Source organism: Triticum aestivum, chromosome 1D (assembly GCF_018294505.1).
Source record: "Triticum aestivum cultivar Chinese Spring chromosome 1D, IWGSC CS RefSeq v2.1, whole genome shotgun sequence".
In the NCBI taxonomy this organism is placed as follows: domain Eukaryota; kingdom Viridiplantae; phylum Streptophyta; class Magnoliopsida; order Poales; family Poaceae; genus Triticum; species Triticum aestivum.
The window spans coordinates 242630874-242641597 of NC_057796.1; positions in this window are offsets into that span (position 1 = coordinate 242630874).

Here is a 10724-nt window from a genome sequence, read left to right on the forward strand (position 1 = left end):
ACTTTTGGTTGGGTGCTCGAGGTCGTATTCCTCGGCTGCCAGGACATTAGTCCATCTATCGTTGAGCAGATCTTGATCAGCTTGAAGCTGTTGCTGACTCGGCCATCTTCCCGTTCGTCCTGTTCGAAGGTTGGCGCAATGGGGTCTTCATTGTCTTCGGCATCGTCTAGAGTATTAAGTTACTCCTGTGCCGGTATTGCTGTTTTTTCCTCGGCGCGACTTAGAGCGGCGCCACTGTCGTCGGTGCTTTGGCTGTATCTCAGGAGGTTTATCCTCGACTGGGTCTTTTTTGTCATCACTGTTAGCTTATTTGCGTGTATCCACCATGTACACGTCATACGAAGAGGTGGCCGTCCAGCGTCCGGTAAACGGCGGGTTTTGGGCCTGCTCTTCTCCGGCATCCTCGTCCATACCGTCGATGTCTTCGGAGTCGTAATCGAGCATGTCGGTTAAGTCCTCGACAGTGGCTATAAAGTGGGTGGTGGGTGAGACGGAAAATTCCCTGTTCTCAGCCCCTAGTCTGGGCTGGGCATAGTTCGGACGTTGCTCCTCTGTAATAACAAGGGATCGCATTAAGTCCAGAGCCTCACTTAAAGGCGAGGTTTGACCCGAGAGAAGAGAGCCCGTGGAGTACGGCGAGAGGGAGACTCCTTGGCCGAACTCACACGATGCTGAATCCGAGGGTTCGGAGCCAGTGTCCAGAGAAGGGTCCGGCTTCATGATGGTTGCCAGCGACACTACTTCCTCTGGCTCTCCCGTAATGGGCTTAGTGGCCGCAGATAGTCCGGCGGGCTCAGGGAGCCCGTCTTCGGACCCGGCGGTGCGCTCCGGATCTAAGGCCAGAGCGTAGGTTGGGGGCGCGAATCCTTGGAAGATCAAGTCTCCTCGGATATCAGCGATGTAGTCCAGGTTTCCAAAACTAATCTGGTGACCTGGGGCCTAGCTGTCGATCTGCTCTAGATGGCCAAGCGAGTTGGCCCGCAGTGCGAAGCCGCCGAACACAAAGATCTGGACGGGGAGGAAAACTTCCCCTAGGACAGCAATGTTGTAGATGATTGATGGAGCCATCGAACCTCTGGGCGACGATGCAGTGGAACTCTCAATGAAAGCACCAATGTCGGTGTCAAAACCGGCGGATCTCGGGTAGGGGGTCCCGAACTGTGCGTCTAAGGTCGATGGTAACAGGAGACAGGGGACACGATGTTTACCCAGGTTCGGGCCCTCTCTATGGAGGTAATACCCTACTTCATGCTTGATTGATCTTGATAAATATGAGTATTACAAGAGTTGATCTACCACGAGATCGTAATGGCTAAAACCCTAGGAGTCTAGCATGTATGGTTATGATTGCCCCTACAGACTAAACCCTCCAGTTTATATAGACACCAGAGGGGACTAGGGTTGTACAAAGTCGGTTACAGTGAAAGGAGTCTTCATATCCGAACGCCAAGCTTGCCATCCGCGCCAAGGAGAGTCCCATCCGGACACGGGTGAGAGTCTTCGGTCTTATATCTTCATAGCCCATCAGTCTGGCCCATGTCCAACAGGCCGGACGCCCGAGGACCCCTTAATCCAGGACTCCCTCAACTACCAATGTAGGAATACCTGGAAGACGGGTGGTTAGAGGAAGGCAGCTAGGAAGAGCCATCTCATTTTGTGCAGTTCTACTAAAACTGAGGTGTGTACTTTTGATTGCGCGGATAGAAACGATATGGAGACAGACATCCCTGTTTGCCCAAATATGAAATACGGTTATTTCAACAGTGATAAGTATTTGCAGTGGCATATGATTAACAGCAGCATCTATTGTGTTATAATTGGCACTACATTAACAATATGAAAGTGCCCTTAAGTAAGTAGCATCACATCACATCAACACTGCCACTAGATTAACATGCAGAATAATAGCATTAATATTACTGCCATGAGAGTAGCACATGGTCAGTAAATGTGCAATCAAATTTGTGCGGTTCCACTGGGATGAAGCAATGTTAGCGGTGTGAGGTTTAAGTGTAACTACAAAAACACAATTCATGGGAAATAAAGCAAGACGGAAGCACTTCATAAAAGGGTGGTGGCATTGCTTCAATTTATCGACGGCACTAGACCATTACTTATAGTGACATTAGGTGTCATTGCTTAATGCTTCATGCGATTTTACATTAACAGTAGCGATATGGGCGTAGGGACAGTAGGGGCATAAAGTGGTGAGGTAGATGTGGTTGCCGAGAGCGGCAAACACTCAGGCAGCATGTCTGCATTTGTCCCATTTTTATCTCCTCGGTGACATTTTCCTATGTGAGCACATGAAATCTAGACCTCTGCTAGTTCTCATTTGCGTTGTCCCCCAACACCCCTCACTTTCTTTCCTTTTTCAACCAAGAGACAGGTCCATTTCCCCCCACCCTTCACCATCCGCCATGCTTTCTTCGCCTTTTCAACCAAGAGACCGGTTGGGTAGCCAGTTTCTACTACTTTCCCCCGTTTCCTCTTAGAACCAAGTCCTAGATTCATGCTACAGCTTTCCTACTTTCTTCCCTGTTTGAACCAACTCTTAGATTCGACTGTATGAACTAGCTTTACCTCTAATAATAGTAAAAGTCTAGGTGGCTTTGGAACAGCCGACAGAAGTAGAAAAAGATCCACACGCAGCAACGTGGGGAGCTGGGGCAGTAGAGCAAGGTAGGTTTCGAAGGAATATATACCTGAGGGTCGTCGACATGTGGCAAAGATGGCGTCGGGAGGCCGCATCTTGGCCACAATACCGCAAGGAGGAAGAAGGGGTCCGAGGCCCTCCCGAGCCGACAATGACTCAGAGAGAACGGCACGGCCACCGATCGGGACATGCGGGCAGCCGTTGGTCTCCTCCCTCGCCGCCGCCGACAGCGTGAACGATGCACCTACACCCCTGCCCCAGTCGAGGTGGTCCGACCGGATTTGTGACCACCTGTGAGCAGAGAGAGAGTGTGTCCACCTATGTCTTGCTTAGATCTGGAGAGCATGAGAGAGTGAAATAGAGGAACCCTAGTAAAGCAAGCGCTGAGGCTCCTGCTTATATATATAGTGGAGTGATTTTGTTGTACCAGCTTCAAAAAAATGCGCTCCTACGTGTACCCGCGAGTGGGTGTGAGAGAACTAGTGTGTGCGTGCACCGCTTCTCTTCGTGGGAGTACAATATACTATGCCCAAAGAATGTTCGCCACAAGAGTAATAGTATAAGTGTGTGATGTGTGAGTTAAAATAAAAAGTGCGCGACGTCTTTTGTTTTTTAGAAGTTCTGAGGGTAGGGTGTGAAGAGCACATATGTGTGTGACGTCTACCTACATATAGACGGTGGGTGCGAGAGGACTCGGGAGAGTCGTGACTCATGAGGGTATGTGTGTGTGTGTGCGAGAGAGGGGGCACGTATCAACGCAATGCATGTGTCCGTAAATCATATCTAACAAACGTTTGCCACAAGCCGTTTCCTGACGAATGTCGTAAGAACTGTTAAATTGGCATCCGACAGTGTCAGTTTTGCCATGTCATTTAACAGAACAGCCACTCCTCCGACACACAAATCTTCCACGTGAGTGTTAGCAACTGCCATATGCTCCTCCCTCCATTCCAAAATGCAGTGCATATAGCCTTATTGAAAATTCGAACCTCGCAAACTTTTACCGAGTTTCCGTGTACCAAAATGCACATATAGAATACCCAGTATATATCATTTCATTCATCTTCGAGAGGTAACTATAAAGATAGGGGAGGAGAGTACAAAGAAAGACCGTCGTATCACCTGCAGCATTTCAACCATCCTTTGGTGTGGAGGAATATCATAGGAACTCTATATGATATGATTTTTATAGGATTTTTTCCTTTAGAGCCAATTGGTTCATAGGAATATATTCATATACTCCACATTTCAAAGGAAAATAAACATGATACCATTTTTATAGCTTTAGAGCCACTTGGTTCATATGAATGGATTCCTATACTCCCACAATTTCAAACGAAAATAAACATTAGCATATATTAAATAGAAAAGTTCCTATGATGTGGACCACGTGACATCTCTTTTCTAATCCCTCCTCATAGGAATTGAGATACATGTCATCTCTGGATTCAATAGAAAAGTTCCTATGATGTGAACCAAATGACATCTCTTTTCCAATCCCTACTCATAGGAATTGAGATACATGTCATCTCTTTCACTACAACTTCCATGTATACATCTTATATTCCTAAATAGCTAGTACAACCCACTAGTAGCTTTTTTCCTGGACATGCAACTATGGCACAAGAACACGTCATGCATGCAAGTCATACATCACATTGTTTTTGCACTCTATGCATGCAAGCACCACATCATCAATTCGTGCATGTTACTCATAAGTTATTTCTTGCATTAGATTTTGTATTGACTATGTATGTGTTGGTCACGTGCACACATATGTAGTTCATATTCACATTTTTGTTAGAAATGTCATTCTTTTAACTGCAATTCATTTTTTCTCTTTGTACTCCTCCTTCTAGGTGTGTAAGTCATCTTCCGAAAACCAAATAATACCAAAACACTTAGGCACGGTACATTAACTCCCTCCTCGTTTCTTGTTTCGTGACATATCAACCAATAAGAGTTGTGGGTCGTGCATGCTTTCAATGGCTTGCGACTTTCAAACATGACATGCAATGGTTAATTCATTGCATGCAATGCTATTAACTAGCAAAAAACCTAAGATGACTTATACACCTAGACGGTGGGAGTATTACATTTTCATTTTAAGCATACATTCACTTCCCATTAGTTATAGATGTTTTTGGAGGAACTTTTATGCATTATTTTGAGTAGCAAATTTCACGTGGCCGCGGGTATATCAAAATGTAGGGCCCATGCATCATTGCCTTTCGGTCGAACCTACGTCCATAATTTTTTGTACGTATATCTCCACTGGTCCCCGAACCCAAAATGATGCCTCGTTCCCGTAAAACCAAGCGGTCCACACATATTAAGGCGTCGACTCGAACTCAATCCCTCTCTTGTTTACTACGTCGTGGCCCCGCACGCCGTAGTACTCCTACCAGCCCTACCACTGCATGCATCATCAGTTTTCTTCAAGAGGACGAGGGAGAAGCGGATTTGTAGTGGAGGCTCCTACCCTAGGGTGCCCTAGGTCGCTGTCGCACACATAATTGGTTTTCTCTTTTATTTATGCTCTTGCGCCCTACTGTGAAATGATGGTTGCTGCGTCCCTCCAGCTTAATGCGGGAAAGGTGGGGCTTTGTGATTTGACCTCTCATCGCTCATTTTCTACTACTGTGGCGCGATGAACGGGGTGCCTCCAAGTCCAACCGCTTCTCCGAACTGTAATTTGGTGCATCGCACATGGAACAAGACGATGGATGAGCCACATGTCGGACAAAGGGGTCATGTTAAGTGTGTCGCCATTTCGTGTGCGGACTGACCCTGCTTGAGTTGCTACGCCAACACGACAGGAGCAGCCTACCACTTGGTTTTGCTCCTTGGTGAATCCCGACTATATTGATCTAGAAAGATACTACTCCCTCCATCTCAGTTTATAGGGCGTGCATGTTGTTCTAGGTCATCCATTTGACTAACTAAATATGAGTTACTATGTCACAAAAAGTATATATTGGATTCTTAACCGGATGTAGTTTCTAAACATATATTGTTCATCACATATATAGCCAGTTAAATTCTCAACCTAGAACGACGTGCATGCCCTATAAACCGATATGGAGGAAGTAGTAAAAATGAGGTGATTTTACCGAGTGGTGGGAGGGGGAGCATGGCCTGTCATGCGGTCCCACGTGTCATGATGTACCAAGGCGATGCGCGTCCCTCTTGAGGCAGAACAATGGCGGAAGCAATATGTGGTTTTCTTGAAGGAGATGATGGCGAAGCGGATTCAGCAATGTGTGAAATAATGGTTGCTTCGTCCATCTGGGAAGGTGCGGCATTGTGATTTGACGTCTCATTTCTCATTACTACTACTGGGCGCTATGACTGGGGTGCGTCCCATTGCTGTTCTGCACTGTTATTTGGTGCATGACACGTCGACCCGGTTGCTATATGTTCCACATGTCGGCGAGAGGAAGTACAAACCCGGAGTACAAGACATGGCTTGGTTTTTGCTGCTTCGCGTGATCCATCGATACAAACCCGGACTAAAAATGCGAGGGCGGGTCTTTTCCCGCGCGGCAAGCAGGGGAGTTTGGCATAGTCTGCTTGAGGCAACGAAGCAGGAAGGGAAACAAGCAAATAAAGGTTGAGCGACTTAGTTTTGCGAAAATCTGATTTTACGGAGTACGTACCCACTATGGAGGTAGTACTACTTACTACTCCCTCCTTTCCAGTTTATAGGGCTCATTTAAAAATATTCGTTTTTCCGCTTTATAAGTCTCAATTCTACTAGTAGTACCATCACATGTTTGGATTTCGAGGTGCATTAAATCACCAGATGCAAGTAGTATCAAGAGAAAACTCACCAATGCATGTAGAAGTTCATGGAAATTTAGTGGTCATGCATGCATTCGTTGTAATTAATGCATCGGTAAACATAACTTGACAAAAATGAGCATACTAATTACTTGTGCAAACTGCGAAATTAATTCCACCACTCACCGTCTACCTTGGTTAGAGAGATCTTGAAATTGAGCCATAAACCGGAAAGGGGGGAGTAGTAACATAGCCCAGGGTAGCTTGGTGCACCACGGACTCCAAGGAAATTGTTGTAGTACTACTCCTATGTACCACTGTACTAATCCTACTACTAAAAGACATATTTCAAACAATATGATAATCTCTCTAACCAAGGTAGGGACGAGGAGTAAATGGAGGGAGTAGTAAAATTTTCTCCTCGTCCTGCAAGCCACCGCGCGCGTGGGCGAGGGAGCGGGCGTAAGCGTAGTAAGCAAGCTTCTCCTCATCCTGTGACTCTGCGAGCCACCGTGCCCATGGGCGGGGAGACGGCGTACTAAGCAAGCTTCTCCTTGTTCTGCAAGTTGATGGGACACATCAAAAGTAATATGTACAGAGCATCTCCAATGTATAGAGCCTTGCCTCTAAGGTAGGCCTCACATGGTTTGCCTCTTATCAAATGAAAAAACTGAGCATGTGAGATGGTGAACGGAGGGAGTACGATACCATTAGTACTACAGTCTTTTGGAAGGGTTGTAGTAGTCCCTCCCATTCACATGTTCACATTTCAAGCTTCAATAAAAACGTTGCATGCAAGGATTAAGAGAAACCTCGGCAATGCATGTACTCCCTCAATCCATATAGGGTATAAAATGTGTTTTGGAGGCTAACTTTGACCACATGCTAGAGCAATAATATGACATCCAACTTACACAAATCTTACCATCAAATCCATACGTGGTCATTATACTGCTAACATATGCATGTGTTGCAATTAGTACGTAGATACAATAGTAAACACTCACTATCTAGTAGTACTAGTAGTACTCTACAATACTACTACTATGAGGCCATCCAACTGTGTCCCGGGCTCCCGGAAGAAGACCGCGGACACTGATTATTCGTTCATATTTAAATTTGTTTTACACAGCACAATATCTCTATCTCTACTCTTATAAAAAAACTGAGTTGGTGATGATGGTGTGCCTGCCATCTTGTAATATAGACCGCTCGATCTATATCTGACGGATAGAAAGCAAACTATGACAATTTTACAAAAGATACCCGCACCTCTCTCCACATTTACAGATAAGGCCTTGCCTCGTTCATACTTATCTCCCACAACCTCATTGCTGAGCAATTAAAAAAGGAAGTCTCTAGATAGCATGGTGGCCGCTGCCGCGTGCCAGTGCCGTCCATCCCCATGCCTCCGCCCAGTCCAACCACCAGTCGCCACCACGCCCCACTCCTCCTCACCTTATCTCTCATCTTTCTCAAGATCATTTTTTGATGAAATTCTCGAGATACCATTTATCGGATAAAATTGTCGAGATATCATTAGTTTTTACACATGGGATTACTCCTGCATGGGTCAATCACAACAGGTGTTTTGTAAAAAAATGCATCTTGATGTTCTGTGAAATGCACGGGCATCTTTCTAGTCCATAAAACAACACATGGCAAAATTTCACAATGAACGAGGGACTTGAATGTGCTGGGAGGGGTGGGGCTGGGAGGGGCTGTTTGGATCTTGCCCGGGGTAGCCAAAATATTGGCGACCCTTTTGTCCACCGGTGCCTTTGCCACCGATGAACGAGGAAGAGCTCGGGTCCTCATGCATCCTCTAGCGTGTGCGTTGGAGACAAGCTCGCACGACCTGTGCTTTTTTTGTCCCACCACGCCGCCTGAGCCGGCCGTAGACCGACCGGCGACCCGCAAATTACGCCATCCAACCGTATCCACACACATTCTTACAGCAACTCAACCAACCGGACAAAATTCATGCAAACACGGTGATATTTCATATAAACAATGACAGAATTCACATAAAATACCGGATTTTCATACAAACATGACGGATTTCATTACATTCAAATCAACTAAGTGGTGCTAGTTCTGAATAGCACAAGTATAATAATACCTAGCCGAAATGGTCGCCCACCGATCCATTTGTCTTCCTCAGATCCGGTAGCACGATCACCGGACTGCCGGGAGCCCCGGAGGTATATGCTTCAGCGCAAAGGACCGCTCGCTTCCCCACTACCCAACTGACATCGTTGGCTGAAGCCCAAGATGGAGGTGGAAGGGGGCTTCTTCGCTTCCGTGGAGCCCCTGCGGCGTCGACGAAGGTCCTTGCAACAAAAGGATCATGCAAGACACCTGTTGTGTACGCCGGCGTCGCCTCCGCGGTGGCCTTCATGGGTCCCAAACGGCGGTGGCCTCCCGTGTTCTACTTCTCCTCGATGATGGCGGCGGACGCGGAGGCGCTGGCCACCAACTCGTTACTCTCCGCGCACCCGACTTCTATCTCTGCTTGCATGGCGCGGCCGCAGGCATGGGAGTCTCGGCCATAGAAACAGGAGACGCGGTCGCAGACACGGGAGGCGCGATACGAGGCGACGGCGTAGACGGCAGTGATGATGCCTATGCTCCCCGCCGTGCCGGCGTGGAGCAGCTCGCCGCTCCTCGTCGAGCTGGCCTGGAGCAGCGAGTTGCTGAACCGCGCGTCGGCTTGGGGTGGCAACTGGCTCCGTCGGGCCAGGGGAGGGAGGTGGATCAGCGAGCTGCATAGAACGTATTCGGCGGGCTCGGCAGGCCACCCTGCCGGCTTGGATGTCAGATAACTACTCTTCGTAAGCCATTGTAAGAGTCGACAAAACGGTGAAGGAGGAAATAGGGGAGCGGCGGAGGTGTGCGATTCCTGGCCGGCATCTGGCCTCGTTTAAACAGGAGATTAAATAGACGGTGGATGGGAGGAGCTCGGCCGACGTTGCGTTTAATGTCGGCCCGGTTATGTACGGACGTGTGTCCAGAGTGGGTTTCTCGGCTTCCACACGGGTTTCAAGGAGGTGTTTGAATGCGGCAAGGAGGCGTGTTCAGCCGGGCGTGCAGCGAGCGGCGCCCTCGACTCTGACGTACGACACCGCGCCTTTCTTCCACAGACGCGTGGGCTCTTTGGGTACCTGGCCTGCATGTGTGTGACCCAACACAGGCAGCGCACAACAGAGGAGCTTTTGGTGGGCCAGGGCGGTCAGAAGCGGGCATTTCATAAACCGATGATTGTTCATTGAGTGTAACGTCATCTATTTCATGTAGATAAGCCTACTATATAATGTAAGAGAATTTTAAAATTTTCATATATACGTTGATAGCCCGTTTGATACGTTGTGATTCATAAAGACCGCTGCAAACATCAATGTTCTGCTTATCATAGATAAGATTGATTAATACCCATAACAATCCATGTCATTAACAAAGGGTGCATGCACGTATAGGTTGAGTGTGTGTCTTGCGTCGTGTGTTGTGTGCATGCAGGCGTGCGAGTGTTGTGTGCGTGCATGCGTATGTTTCAGTGTTGCATGCATGCGTGTGTGTGTGTTTGTGAGTGCATTGTACGTGTCAGTGTTGCACGCCTGCATGCGTGCGTGTGTTCGTGAGTGCATGTGTACGTGTCAGTGTTGCATGCCTCCATGCGTGTGTGTGTTCGTGCGAGTGTTGCGTGCGTGCATGTCTACGTGCGGGGTGAGGCTACACGTCAGTCGACTGCCTTTTTCATCTTTGGTCAGTCGATTTTCCAGCCGTTGGATATGAAATCAAGGGCCTGCAGTTCATCTTCAACCTCCACTCCCCTGAGCCGCCAGCCACCACCGGCCGAACCACCGCCCCCCGCCGCCTCGCAGCCCCACCCACCCCGAAACCACTCCCCACCGCCAGTCCGCCGCCACCCCGGCCATCCCTCTAGCCCCCCTCCCCCCCCCCCCGCGCCGAGCTTTTTCTCCGGCGATCCCCACGCCACCGCCCAATCACCACGCCCCCCACCACGGACGATTGCCAACCAGAGGTCTCACGACTTCGAATCCCCACCGACCACTAATTTTTTTTCCATTTATGTCTTACATATACGCGTTGACAGGTGGGCCCTATGGTAATGTGCGCTCCTGAATGTGGACCGTTCGACTGGTCAATTGATCGTGTCATCAACAAATTACGGAGCTGTATGGTGAGCCACTGACCGTATGATCACCATAAAATGTATTTTACTAACACAGTACAGACTCAAACTACCATTTCTTTCTTTCATATA